The sequence below is a fragment of the Glycine soja genome, chromosome 10 (genome assembly GCF_004193775.1).
Source record: "Glycine soja cultivar W05 chromosome 10, ASM419377v2, whole genome shotgun sequence".
NCBI lineage: Eukaryota > Viridiplantae > Streptophyta > Magnoliopsida > Fabales > Fabaceae > Glycine > Glycine soja.
Window position 1 is genome coordinate 32,791,547 of NC_041011.1, and position 13,030 is coordinate 32,804,576.

Below are 13,030 nucleotides of genomic sequence, written 5' to 3' on the forward strand. Positions count from 1 at the left end.
AAGTTGTAAGGTTGTAAGTTACAAAGTCTTGAATAAGCAATTATGTGAGCATTTAGTATTCTTGAATAAGCAAATTATGTGAGTGGTCACTCTATTTTAGTACAAATAGGGGATCATACTCTTGTATTTTGTGTGCCAAATGAAATAAAATCTTCTTCTTCTTCCAACAGTGACATAGTACTGAGATTGGCACATAGGATAGTGGGTGTAGTAAATGTTAGAAAAATAAAATAAAAAAATGAAATAAAATAAATACGAAGAAGATGCACAATCTTGAATTAAATAACAAAACAACAGTAGCAAAATAAATTTAATTGACAACACATGAATAATGCATTATAACATACAATAAGCACAAGGAAAAAATAAATTAAGGGAAAGAATTAAATAGCCTGGGTTGAAGCGCGTAAACGTTGTCCTTAGAGAGAAAACGCCCCCACTGCACGGGTAAGAAATTTTGATTGCGCTCCTCTCCCAAGATACGACAACCCGTTGGTTCCGATCGTGTGCAGCGAAAGAATCCCCGAACCTTATGAACACCAATGCTCTTACTCTCAAGAAATAAATTATTTTATAAGAGAAGAAATATAAAATTTTGGGAGAAAGAGATGAGACCGTAGCTCTGTCGGTATTCTCTCTCTAGAGAGGAAGAAAGATATATATAAGCATTTATGCAACAACAGAATAATATGACCGTTGGAAAATATGATTGTTAGATAACAACTTAGAGGTATCAAAACAACCTTAACAAATTGTTAACTCATTAAAACAAAATCTTAAGAAAATCTAAAATAAATATTTTATTTTATAAAATAGAATTAATATAATTAATATATATTTATAAATTTTAAATTAAAACACAAATATTTATCAACAGTAAATTCAACCCCAAGTTCTGTGAAAAGAGACTGCAGCCATAATACTTTTTTCTGTTGCGTGTCAAACAGAAATGCTTTACCTCCATGCTCGATTGGGCCACCAAGGTTTGTTTCTTAGACCGCCAAGAGACTAGGTTAGGAGCAAGAAATACGCAGGACACATATGTGAAGATTCCAACATCTCAGGTTAAATGCCTAATCAACATCACGGTAGGCATGGAGAGCAAGGGGCAGAGCTGAATTTGCTGGTTGAAACAACAGACCATGATTAACTGTGCCTTTAAATCAGCCAATATATTATTATCATAATTATAACAACCAACTTGAAAGCTCAAGAAAAATTAGAGAAAGTGAAAGAAGAATTCTGAAAATGACATTTTATTATTTCATAAAACTGATCTCATCCATACAAAACCCAACTATGTAAGGTAGGTAAGTTGACTCAATTACAGCTAAGCAATAACCATAGAGAAATCTGAAGTAATTGGAACTAACTGTAGAGAAGCTATATTCAAACACTGTAGTTCACAGTTATAGAAGTTGTAATACTTACTCCAATAACCATATTGCTTATTTTCAATTTCAAGTTGGATTTCTGTCTGTTATGGATGATGCCTTAACCTCTGTCCATATGCCCCTTCCTTCTTTTAATCTATTAAATCCACAAATCATCAACTTTCAACTCACAAATAAAACAAACATTAGCAAAAAAGACAAGTTTCTTTTCCTCACTGATAACCACAACAAGCTCTATCAATTGATGACACACCCCCAAACAGAGGCCATTGACATATAGAAAATGTTGTACATACCCAGATATAAAGAGACGTTTCCTGGATCGAGCTTGAGTTGGGCCCTGAGCCTGCCTCCTCCACAATGCAGTGTTGAGACCAAAATTTATTAGCAGCATGTACTCATAGACTGGTAAGATGGCAGGCACTATGAGAATTTACAAACAACATATGTGAGTAAATAGGGATTAGTCCATTTGGGTTTCATTTTGAAGAATGCTACAAACAGATGGACAACAAAAGATAGCATAAGTTCAGTCATGGAGGGATAAAAATTTAAACAGCATAAAAAAATGGTAGAGCATTGATTAATTGTTATACTCACCACTGAATAACCGCTTTGTGTCAGATCATCTAAAGTTTGTCGAAGATTCTTTGACCAAAGAAAGGAAGAAAGTGATTATTATACATATAAGAAGTTCATTCACAATTATCAATATAAAAATTAAATTTCATGAGAAAAGAAAATAACCAAAACAAATGGCAGCATCAATATAAAAGTTTGCCGACAAAAATAAAAATACCACAACAGGACAACCAGCTCTCGGGATACTATCTGATTGCAGACCGCCAAAAGGATTTAAACCCTCATATTCAACAAGAATACATACATTTATTCCCCAAGCTTCATAAAATTCCCCAACCTGAGCAAAAATTTAAAAATAAATAAATAAATGATACCGAGAAAGAAAGAAAAATTTACTTCATGAAAGGTAGAAATAGAATGCTAGTGAACCAGCTAACAAACAAACCAAATTTTATTGGCAATGCGTAACCATGCTCTCTTCCAACTAAATTTACAAGAGCACCAGTGACAAAGCTCTCAATGAATGATATAACTATTACTTACTCTGCAAAGCAATACTTGACGTGGAAATTTTGGCTTGAATTGCAACATTTCCCAGTTAAGTGTTCCTTCCTTCAGACTACACACATGAAAATTGATTCCTCCATCAACTTTCTCACAATAATACCATCCCTAGAAATAGAGAATAAGGGAATTCAAGTATTTATGTGCAAGTTTATTGAACAATAGCCAATGTAAATGGTTAAGAATAAAGGGTTATGAATTATATACAATCTTAAATCTTGAATAGCATTCTTGTTGACATTGGTCCATTAGTTGTGAGTTTGTATTTGAACAGAAAAGAACTTACCTGTATTGCAATTTATGCAGGGGAAAACAAATCCTTTATATTGAGAATAGAATAAAAGTGCAAAATAAAGCATGGTAACAGTTTGAAAGTAAACTTGTAAACTATAAAGCCCTAATAAATCTGTAGGTAAATGTTTTAAAAAGAAAACCGCAATTAATGTTTTCATATTTTTTATTACAAAAATGACGAGAACGCACATGAATTTCATACAAACTCACCTTCCATTTTTCATGTTGGAATTCAGGCCAGGCAAATTAGAATATAAAAATAACTTATATATAAATAAAAAATACTATTCTAATAAATAACCGCTTGGTTACATAAAGTTAAATATAAATAAAAAATACTATTCTAATAAATAATAAAAATAACTTAATCTTAATATATGTAAAAAGTATTATTCACATAAATTAGAATAGGTATATTTATATAAGTTTTTTATTTTATATATTATATTTATCTTTTAAAATAATGTTTCTGATTTAGTGACAATATTTTTTTTACCTATATTAAGAAATTTATGTTACTTATTGTAACATAGATAAAAATACTGTCAATAAATTACATAAATAAATATTTTAAAAATAGAAAATATTCTCATTTTATTTAAGTACATTTATTTACTATATAATTTAATTTTTTTAAAAAATAACCACTTGATTACATAAAGTTAAATATATATAAAAAATGTTGTTCTGATAAATAATAAAAGTAACTTAATCTTAATATATGTAAAAAATACTATTCACATAAATTAGAATAGGTATATTTATATAAATTTTTTTATTTTATATATTATATTTATCTTTTAAAACAATGTTTGTGATTTAGTGACAATATTTTTTTATCTATATTAAGAAATTCATGTTTTTTATTATAACATAAATAGAAATACTGTCAATAAATTACATAAATAAATATTTTAAAGATAGAAAAATTTTCTCATTTTATTTAAGTACATTTATTTACTATATAATTTAATTCTTTAAGAAAATTAACCACTTGATTAAATAAAGTTAAATAGAAATAAAAAAAACACTATTTTAATAAATAATAAAAATATCTTAACCTTAATATATGTAAAAAAATAATATTCACATATATTAGAATATGCATATTTATATAAGTTTTTTATTTTATATATTATATTTATCTTTTAAAATAATGTTTCTAATTTAGTGATAATATTTTTTATTTATATTAAGAATTTCATGTTATTTATAATAATATAGATAAAAATACGGTCAACAAATTACATAAATAAATATTTTAAAAATAGAAAATATTTGATGAAGAAAGGGAAAATGAAGCGCCAATGAAAGAGAAATATTTGGCAACCATGAATCAGATCCAACGCCTTTTATTCAGCGTTCACCTCCCAAAGCCAAACCCTATTTCTCTTTCTTCCCTATTTGGTTCTAGCGAGCACAATGAGGAGAGGAGCTAAGAGAAAGATGAAGCAGGGTCAAGAAGCCAAACACGATGCACCCGAAGATAACAAGCCCAAAGCTCAGCCTCGAGCTAAACGAGCCAAGACCTCCAAGCCTCAATCCGAACCTGAGTACTTCGAAGACAAGCACAACTTGGTTAGTTTAATTAACACTTCACCATGGTTGTTCAGTTTTTTTATTTCAATTCGAACCTTAGAAAGAAAAAGGACATAAAAAATGATGAAAAGAAAAAAAAATAAAAGAAAGAAAAGAAAGAAAAAGGAAGGAAGAAAGAACACTACAAGAAAAGAAATAAAAAAGAAGCTAAATGTGAAAAAAAAGAATTTAAATATAATAATAATAATAATAATAATAATAACAACAACAACAACAATAATAATAATAATAAAGAGAAAATAAAAAAAAAGAGATAAAAAAGAAAAGAAAAAACACAGAGAAAACAAAAGAAAAGAAAAAGAAAATGACGTCAAAAATGATGAAAAGAAAAAATAAAAGAAAGAAAATGAAAAAACAAAACAAAGAAACACACAAAAAAACGTGAAAAGTAGTGTAGTGCTTTTTGAAAGAAAGAGAGTAAAGGTCTAGTGCTTTTTGAAAGAAAGACAAGAAAGAGTAAAGGTTATTGTACAGTGATTTTAGAAAGAAAGAAAAGAATGAGAATAAAAGTTATCAGTTCTTGCTCTTCCTAGGGTTTCATCTTTTAAATTTCATCTACATTGCAGTGCACGCTATACCTTCCTCTCTTCTGGTTTGGAGCTCTTACATAGTAAGTTATTTCATCTTTTTTTTTTTTTTGCTTATTCTGTTTTGGGTTTTGAGTTCCCTGTTTTTTCCAACACTTTTGCTCCGATTTAGATATAATTAGAACAATTTTTGCTAACTGAAATATTGCTGCTGTATGTTGAAATATATTTTTTTATGGAATTTCTTTGCTCTGAGTTTTGCATTGCCAGACCTAGGTTGTGGAACTTCAATTTTTTTTTTGCTGGTTGTGTGTTTTGAGTGCTTTGTAGTAGGGATAAGTGATGAAGAACCCCTCAAATTGCCTCTATGAAACCATCTTTTAGAATTAGTCCTCCTTATCTCAGACAAACTCATGTTTGTGGTAGATGAAGTGCCAAGAACAGTCTTGTCCGTGATGATTGACACATTTCAGGCACTCAAAACACTTCACATGTTTTAGGACATGTTTAGTTCTGTGTTTGACTGTGCAGTGTGTGCTAGGTTGGCATGCTGGAAGCACAAAGAAGGAATAAAAAAAACGAAAGGTAGAATTAATGGTATTGTAGGGTTAACACTTCCCGTGTTTTAGAACAGTATGATGTGACTCTCTCTAAGAAAAAAATTCATTCATGAACCCCAGTTCACGTTGCTTGAACACTAGACCAATGCAGGACTACAAATAAAATTAGGATTATATAAATATAAATACATGTTAGAAAAAATTAGTATAATTGGCTAACAAAAAGAATAAATAGAAAGGTTTATCGATAGATAACATCAAGTATTATGATTTTCAATGAAAGTTTTATTGGCAATGGTCTTAAGGGTAATATAATTAACAAAATTACTTGATGTTCAGAAATAATATCCTGACATAAGTGTACATAAATCAATGTCTAGAGTGGGGAAAAGATTAAAAATGCTAACATTTCCTTAATGTTTAGGAATAATATCTTGGCATTCCTTATATATTAAACTGGCATGGAGTATATGTTTGGTTGTGAAATGATATCAATTCACAATGTTCCTAATTGTTAGAGAAAACACCTTGAAAATAATTCTTTTAAATAGTTATTGATTATAATTTGTGGGTTGATCTGTCCAAATACAATTTTTCATACAAAATAAATGCAAAAATTTTAGACAAATTATTGCTGATAAATTTGAGTGCGATAATTAATAAAAGATTATCAAAATTTAATAAGTATCCAGGTTAATCACTCTCTTGGCAGAGGAACTAGCTACAGTGGTCGACACATCTCATTGGACCCCTCTCTTGGTTTGTCTTTTTTGTTCATGTTTAAATTGTTGCAGTGTATGTTATAATATTGATACAATAAATTACTTAATTAAATATATTTAAATTTAAGTTAAAGATAATTCAATAGATAATTTAAAATTAATCATTCTTTTCTATTTTATATTTTTTTACGCTCATAATTAAATGTAAGCAAATTTATAATTACTTTATTTGAACTAAGCTCTGAACAATAGTTTTATTTTTCTCTACTAGTATAGTACTACTATAATTCATTAATTTCACATAATAGACACAATTTTATTTTTTTAAAATAAAAAAGACTTATCCAAGCTAGCCCTTAGATCACGGGACACAAATTGATTAAGGAACATGAATGATATTAGAAAAAAGAGCATTGCATGTGTAAGTTTGCACTATTTTTCCCTATTAACTATTAAAAATAAATATAATGTATTTATTAATTTTGTGTAGGAGTTTTTTCTTCATTGTCTAATTATACCTACATTGAGGTACTTGTAATACACAATATCCATGTTCCATCATCAACCTTACTTTATCTAAAGTTTCAAATCAATCATAGTAAATAAACATTAAGTTGACTGTTTCAACTTCCATGCAAACACTATAGTAGTATGTCTTTTGTGTGTTTGCATGAACACACTCCATTGAATACTATCGAATCATTTCATTTGATGATGATATTTTCTTGCTTCTTGACTTTTCTTGATGGAGATTTGTTGTTGGTAGTTTGTATCAATGGAGATTCCTGAGAATCGAAGGTGGATGTATTAGAGGTTGGATGATAATAAACGTTGGACAAATGAGTTTAGAGAAGGAGTGTTTGAATTTGTACAATTTGTTAGTAGTTAGGACATGTTTCAAATGCAAGGAGAACAAACAAGGTGTCCCTACAAGAAATGCAAATGTAAAGTTTTCAAGTTTGTGGATGATGTGATGAAAGATCTTTATGAGGAAGGGTTCATGCCAAATTATTATTGGTGGACAAACCACGGTGAAGAGTTACCATGATTTCCTCCCATAGTGTTGCAAGGTTCCTACTTTGAAAGTGGTAGGCAAAGGAAAGAATTGAATCCTTACGAGCAAATGATCATGGATCATGCTGGACCATCAATTGGCCAATACATAGAACAACAGGGTGTAATTGAGACAGAATGCATGGAGGAGAATCCTAATCCTGAAGCTCAAAAGTTCTTTGATATGCTTGCAACTGCTCAAGCACCATTGTGGGAAGGATGTGAGCATCATTCAGAATTGTCAACTTCTTTGGCCTGTCTTAGCTTGAAATCTGATTATAATATGTCAGAAGGGTGTTTTAATCGTATGGTTCAACTTATGGGCAACACCATGCCAAAAAAAATACTATGGTTAGTAATTTTTATCAAGCTAAGAGGTCAGTGCAGAAATTGGGTCTCAGTTGTTTGAAAATTGATTGTTGCCCGAACGGATGCATGTTGTATTATAAAGAAAATTCAGATAAAAGTATAATGAATTACTTTTTTTTGTAAAAGTGATCGGTACTTGACGGTTAATAGGAGAGGGATTGAAAAGAAGTTTCCTGTTAAAAAAAATGTGGTACTTTCCACTCATTCCAAGACTAAAATGATTGTACTCTTCAATGGCCACTGCATCTCACATGAGATGGCATAGTGAAAATCAGAGGGACCCAAATGTCATGTGTCATCCATCTGATGGTGAAGCGTGGAAACATTTTGATAGAATGCATCTAGAATTTAGTCAGGACCCTAGGAATGTTAGATTGGGATTATGTTCAGATGGATTTAGTCCTTTTGGTCAATTTGGGAAGACTTACTCTTGTTGGCCGATTATTTTAACTCCATACAATCTTCCTCCTGGCATGTGCATGAAGAGAGAATTTATGTTTTTAACTGTCTTAATTCCAGGTCCATCAAATCCAAGGCACAAGATTGATGTGTACTTGTAACCACTCATAGATGACTTATGCACCTTATGGAATGATGGCATACCAACTTTTGATGTGTCATTGAAGCAAAATTTTTTGATGAAGGCTGCTTTGATGTGGACAATCAATGACTTCCCAGCTTATGAGATGTTGTCAAGTTGGACAACTGCTGGTAGACTTGGTTGTCCCATATGTATGGAACGATCAAAGGCATTCACAACTTTAAATTTTCACAAGGTCTGTTATTTTGATTGTCATCGCCAATTTCTTCCGCTTAATCATGCATATAGGAGGAATAAAAAGTCATTCAAGAAGGGTCGCATTGAGACCTCACCCCCTCCTCCACGTTTGTCTAGTCTTGATGTTTGGAATAGAGTTGCACATTTATCGCTCTGCCTTGAGTCGCAAGAAGAAAAAGATTTTCCTGGTTATGGTGTTGAACATAATTGGAAGAAAGAAAGTATATTTTGGTTGTTACCATATTGGAAAACCCAACTTCTGGGTCATAACATTGATGTCATGCACACAGAAAGAAATGTGTTTATGAATGTCTTTAACATTGTGATGGACATCAATGGAAAAAGCAAGGATACACACAATGCTCGAATGGATTTAGAAGAAATATGTAATTGGAAGGAGCTTGAGCTGGTAGATGTTGGTCGTGACAAGTTCTTTAAACCAAAGGCAGCTTATGCAATGACCAAATCCCAAAGACTCGTTGTTCTTAAATGGGTCAAAGAACTAAAGTTACCAGATGGCTATTGATCGAGGCCGTACCCGAATCAAATAAACATGAAAATGCAGTAACTAGGAAGTGATCCTAGGTCGTTTCCCAACGAGCAGTGACAAGCCAAATGTTCATAATATACTTGCAGTAACAGTAACGATGGGGGGGGGGGTTTAGTTGTTTGGTAATTAAAGAGCAGAACAAATAAAATGGAATACGAAACTACTAATATTAAAAACGGGTTATTTCCTCTGATTCAGAAGCCACTCTCTTATCCTGGGTTATGGAGAATTCGTCCCTAACAGTCAACCACTTAATCCAACCCTATTTCAATTTACTAAGCGAAAATCAACTTAGGGTTTTCAATACGTGATTAGGCACCACATACACCAGTTAGCCCTTCGTCCATTAAGCATGAACGCAAGTTAGGCTCAAAGGCAATTAATCGAACACGAAGCGTGCACTAATTAATATTCACGAAATTTGGGATAACTGGTGAAGGGAAAACTGCCAGGAAACCACATTACAAACGAAACCTCAAAGAGAGTTGGGCTTCGTCCTCAAAAGGAAACAACACCAGAAAATCTAGCCTTCCATGGATTTAAACAGAAAACGCAAATGAAACATGAAGCAGAAACGTAAATGAACAGAAACGTAAATGAAAGTAGAAGAAGAAGCAAGAATGAACTCGTAATTAGAAATAGAAAACAGAAATTTGCATTAAGAACGAAAACTGTAACGAGGGAACAGAAAAACGTGAAAACCTAAAACCAAAGCTCTAAATAATGAAAATAGCATAGCATAATAGAATGCCCTGCACGAATCCCAAGGCAGCTATTTAAAAAGAGTCGCTCAAAGTCACTGGGCCCTATTACAATACTCTGGCCCCAAAACGAAATAAACACTGAACAACATAAAATAAAATTGCGAAATTTCCTAATTAGAAATTAACTAAGGTAAGCGCTGCTTTATTTGCCCTCTTCAAGTCCACAACCAAAATCCGGATTAAGCCCAATGTTTCATTAATTCCTGAAATTAGATTAAAAACATCAAATTAGCTAAATGAGCCCAAATAATAAAACTGCCTAATTAATTGACAATTAAGACCAATCAATAATTAAAATGGTGCAAAAAGGGTTTAGAGAATAGAAGAAAATGATGGCACATCAGCTATGCCTCCAATTTAGGTCGGTGTGTGGATCTTAACAAGAGAAAAATTCATGGAATGAAAAGTCATGATTGTCATGTTTTCATGCAACGGTTGCTTCCAATTGCATTTGACTCATTACCAAAACCTATTTGGAAGCCACTTGTTGAACTTAGCCAATTTTTCAGAGAACTAACTTCGACAACTTTAAATGTTGAGCAACTAAGAATTATGGAAAATAACATACCTGTGTTGTTGTGTAAGTTAGAACAAATATTCCCACCAAGCTTCTTTGATTCAATGGAGCATCTTCCAGTTCATTTACCTTATGAGGCAAGACTTGGTGGTCCAGTCCAATATCGTTGGATGTATCCTTTTGAGAGGTATAAAATGAGTAATCATTTATACACCATTGTATTATATACATATAGTCATTTGAAAAAAAATACTTATTCATATTAATTTTAGGTTTTTGCACTCCCTCAAAAATAAAGCCAAGAATAAAGCTAGAGTTGAGGGATCGATTTGTGAAGCGTACTTAGTGGAGGAGACATCTACCTATGCCTCATTTTACTATCCGGATCAAATTGCAACAAGAAGGACTAGGATGCCGCAAAATGTTGATGCGGATGAAGGTTCTTCATCTTCTCATCCTATATCAATTTTCAATTATCCAGGAAGAGCGAGTGGTAAATCCAAAACATATTTTTTGGACCAAGTTGATGTTCATGTTGCTCACTTGTACGTTCTTCAAAATTGTCCAGAGGTTGAGCCATATTTTGAGTAAGATGATTTTAATACTTTTATAACTCTAATTAATATTTTAATGATGTTATGTTTTTTACGTTGACTAATTTGTTTTCTCTTTTCCAGTATTTATGAGAATTTTTTAAGGGAGTTGAATCCCACTACTTCGGATGCTCAACATAACCAAGACATTTCATCCAACTTTCTTGCATGGTTCAAGCAATATGTAGGTTAACACCTTATATATTATTGAAATAACATTTCTTCCATAATGATACGATGTTATATATGGTGTTAATTGTTAAATTTTTTAGGTTATGAATCCAGAAAATAATATTCAAGATTCAATATTGGTTAATTTGGAATGGGGACCTAAGAGAAAAGTTGAATCATGGCCTATCTAAATTATAAATGGATACAAATTTGAAACAATTAGTTGAAATGAAGGCACGAATTATTCAAATTATGGTGTTTACGTGTGGGGAATTGATGGTCAACTAGAATCTGATTTTTATGGAATGTTGTCTGATATTATTCAATTGGAGTATACTGGCATCCCATTGATGAAGTTAGTTCTATTCAAGTGTGATTGGTTTGATAATACTCCTTATATAGGGACATGAGTAGATAAAAAGTATGACATTGTTGAAGTAAGACAATAAAAAAGATATACTAAAGCATATGACCCATTCATATTTGCACAACAAGCAGAACAAGTTTATTACACAACATATCCTGAGGGACATCGAGGATGATTAGCCATAATGAAGACAAAAGCTCGCAGCAGAATCACTGACAATATAGTAAGTGAAATTGAACAAGAGGCTCCATACCAAGATGATGAGCTTGTAGGGCTTCAAGAAGTGTTGGAACTTGACCCTGATGTCATTAATGAATCTCTTGCGGATGTTGATGGAGGTGGAGACGAGATAGATGCAGATTTACTCAAACAACTAGACTTGATCAAACCAGACAAGGATGAATGCATGTTAAGTGAGAATGACATTGAGAGTGATTTTGATGATACAGATACTTCTTACGTAATTCATCGATTAAAATTGATTGCATGTTTTTTACTCTTGTAGTGAATATGAAAGAGAAGATAAGTGACATATTTTGGTGTATAAAACATTTTTATGTGTGCTTTCATTAACAAGTTGGATTTATTTGTTTACTAAAGTGTATTGCTTATGTCACTTCACTTTTTATTTATTGTTCTTAAATGTATTGCATGCCTTATGTTCAGTGTGTGTGTGTGTGTGTAGTTTTACATTTGTATGATGTGGTTTGCAATAATTATTACTTTTACTCTTGTAGTGAATATGAAAGAGAAGATAAGTGACATATTTTGGTGTAGAAAACATGTTTTTGTGAGTTTTCATTAACAAGTTGGATTTATTTATTTACTAAAGTGTATTGCTTGTGATACTTCATTTTTTTATTTATTTGTTCTTAAACATTATTGTCATACCCTAATTTCGTCCGGGGATTATAATTTGATTATATACAACCATTGATTGGCCGCTTCGAGATATTTGGCACCCATTGTTGCACAATATGTGAAGTCCCGAGACATGCCGAAAATCAAAAGGAAGCAGGCTTACGCGATCCGTGAAAATTCCGTGATGTGACGGAAATCGAAAGGAGGTATTTTTCGCAATCCGTGAGTTTTCGTAACTTCTTCGAAAGCTAAAAAAGAGTAAATACATAATCTGTAAGGACTTGTAACCTTGCGGAAGGAAAATAAGTATCGTTACGAAATTCGTAAATTTTCGTAACGTTACGGAAAAAGAATTACCAAAAAGGTAGATGGGGTGCATTTAGTAAAAAGGGGGGTACAAATAGCAATCAGGCCCACTTGGGCCTTCCAGATTCTTCCTCCAGAAGGCTGTTGCTTCTGGAGGAAGCAACCTTGCTCGCCTGGGTGAGCTGGGTGGCAAGCTCCTCCCCTATTTTGCTATAAATAGGGGGAGGAGTATAGGGAGAAGGGATTCAGCCTTCTTGGCACTTCTTATTCTCTCGAAATTGCTGAGGAAAATTATTTCTGTGAAGAAAATCCAAGCCGAGGTGCTTCCGTAACGTTTCCGTGAGTAATTACGCGAAGATTCTCGACCGTTCTTCAACATTCATCGTTCGTTCTTCATTTTCTTCAGTCTTCAACGGGTAAGTACTTCAAACCGAGCTTTTCAATTCATTCTATGTACCC

At 32.2% G+C, this 13,030-nt stretch overlaps 1 long non-coding RNA gene across 2 annotated transcripts; it reads right to left on the reverse strand.

Annotated features, from left to right (window-relative positions):
* Nucleotides 1-1,084: 1,084 nt before the first annotated feature.
* LOC114370967 lies at nucleotides 1,085-3,064 on the reverse strand. Of its 2 annotated transcripts, XR_003657975.1 has the most exons (6): nucleotides 3,045-3,064; nucleotides 2,520-2,648; nucleotides 1,995-2,313; nucleotides 1,691-1,817; nucleotides 1,432-1,530; nucleotides 1,085-1,123 (listed from the first exon to the last, which is right to left on the reverse strand). It is a non-coding gene; the product is annotated as an uncharacterized LOC114370967 (long non-coding RNA). The 2 variants fall into 2 exon arrangements; XR_003657974.1 differs by lacking the exon at nucleotides 1,085-1,123 and having other exon boundaries at nucleotides 1,257-1,530.
* Nucleotides 3,065-13,030: the final 9,966 nt, after the last annotated feature.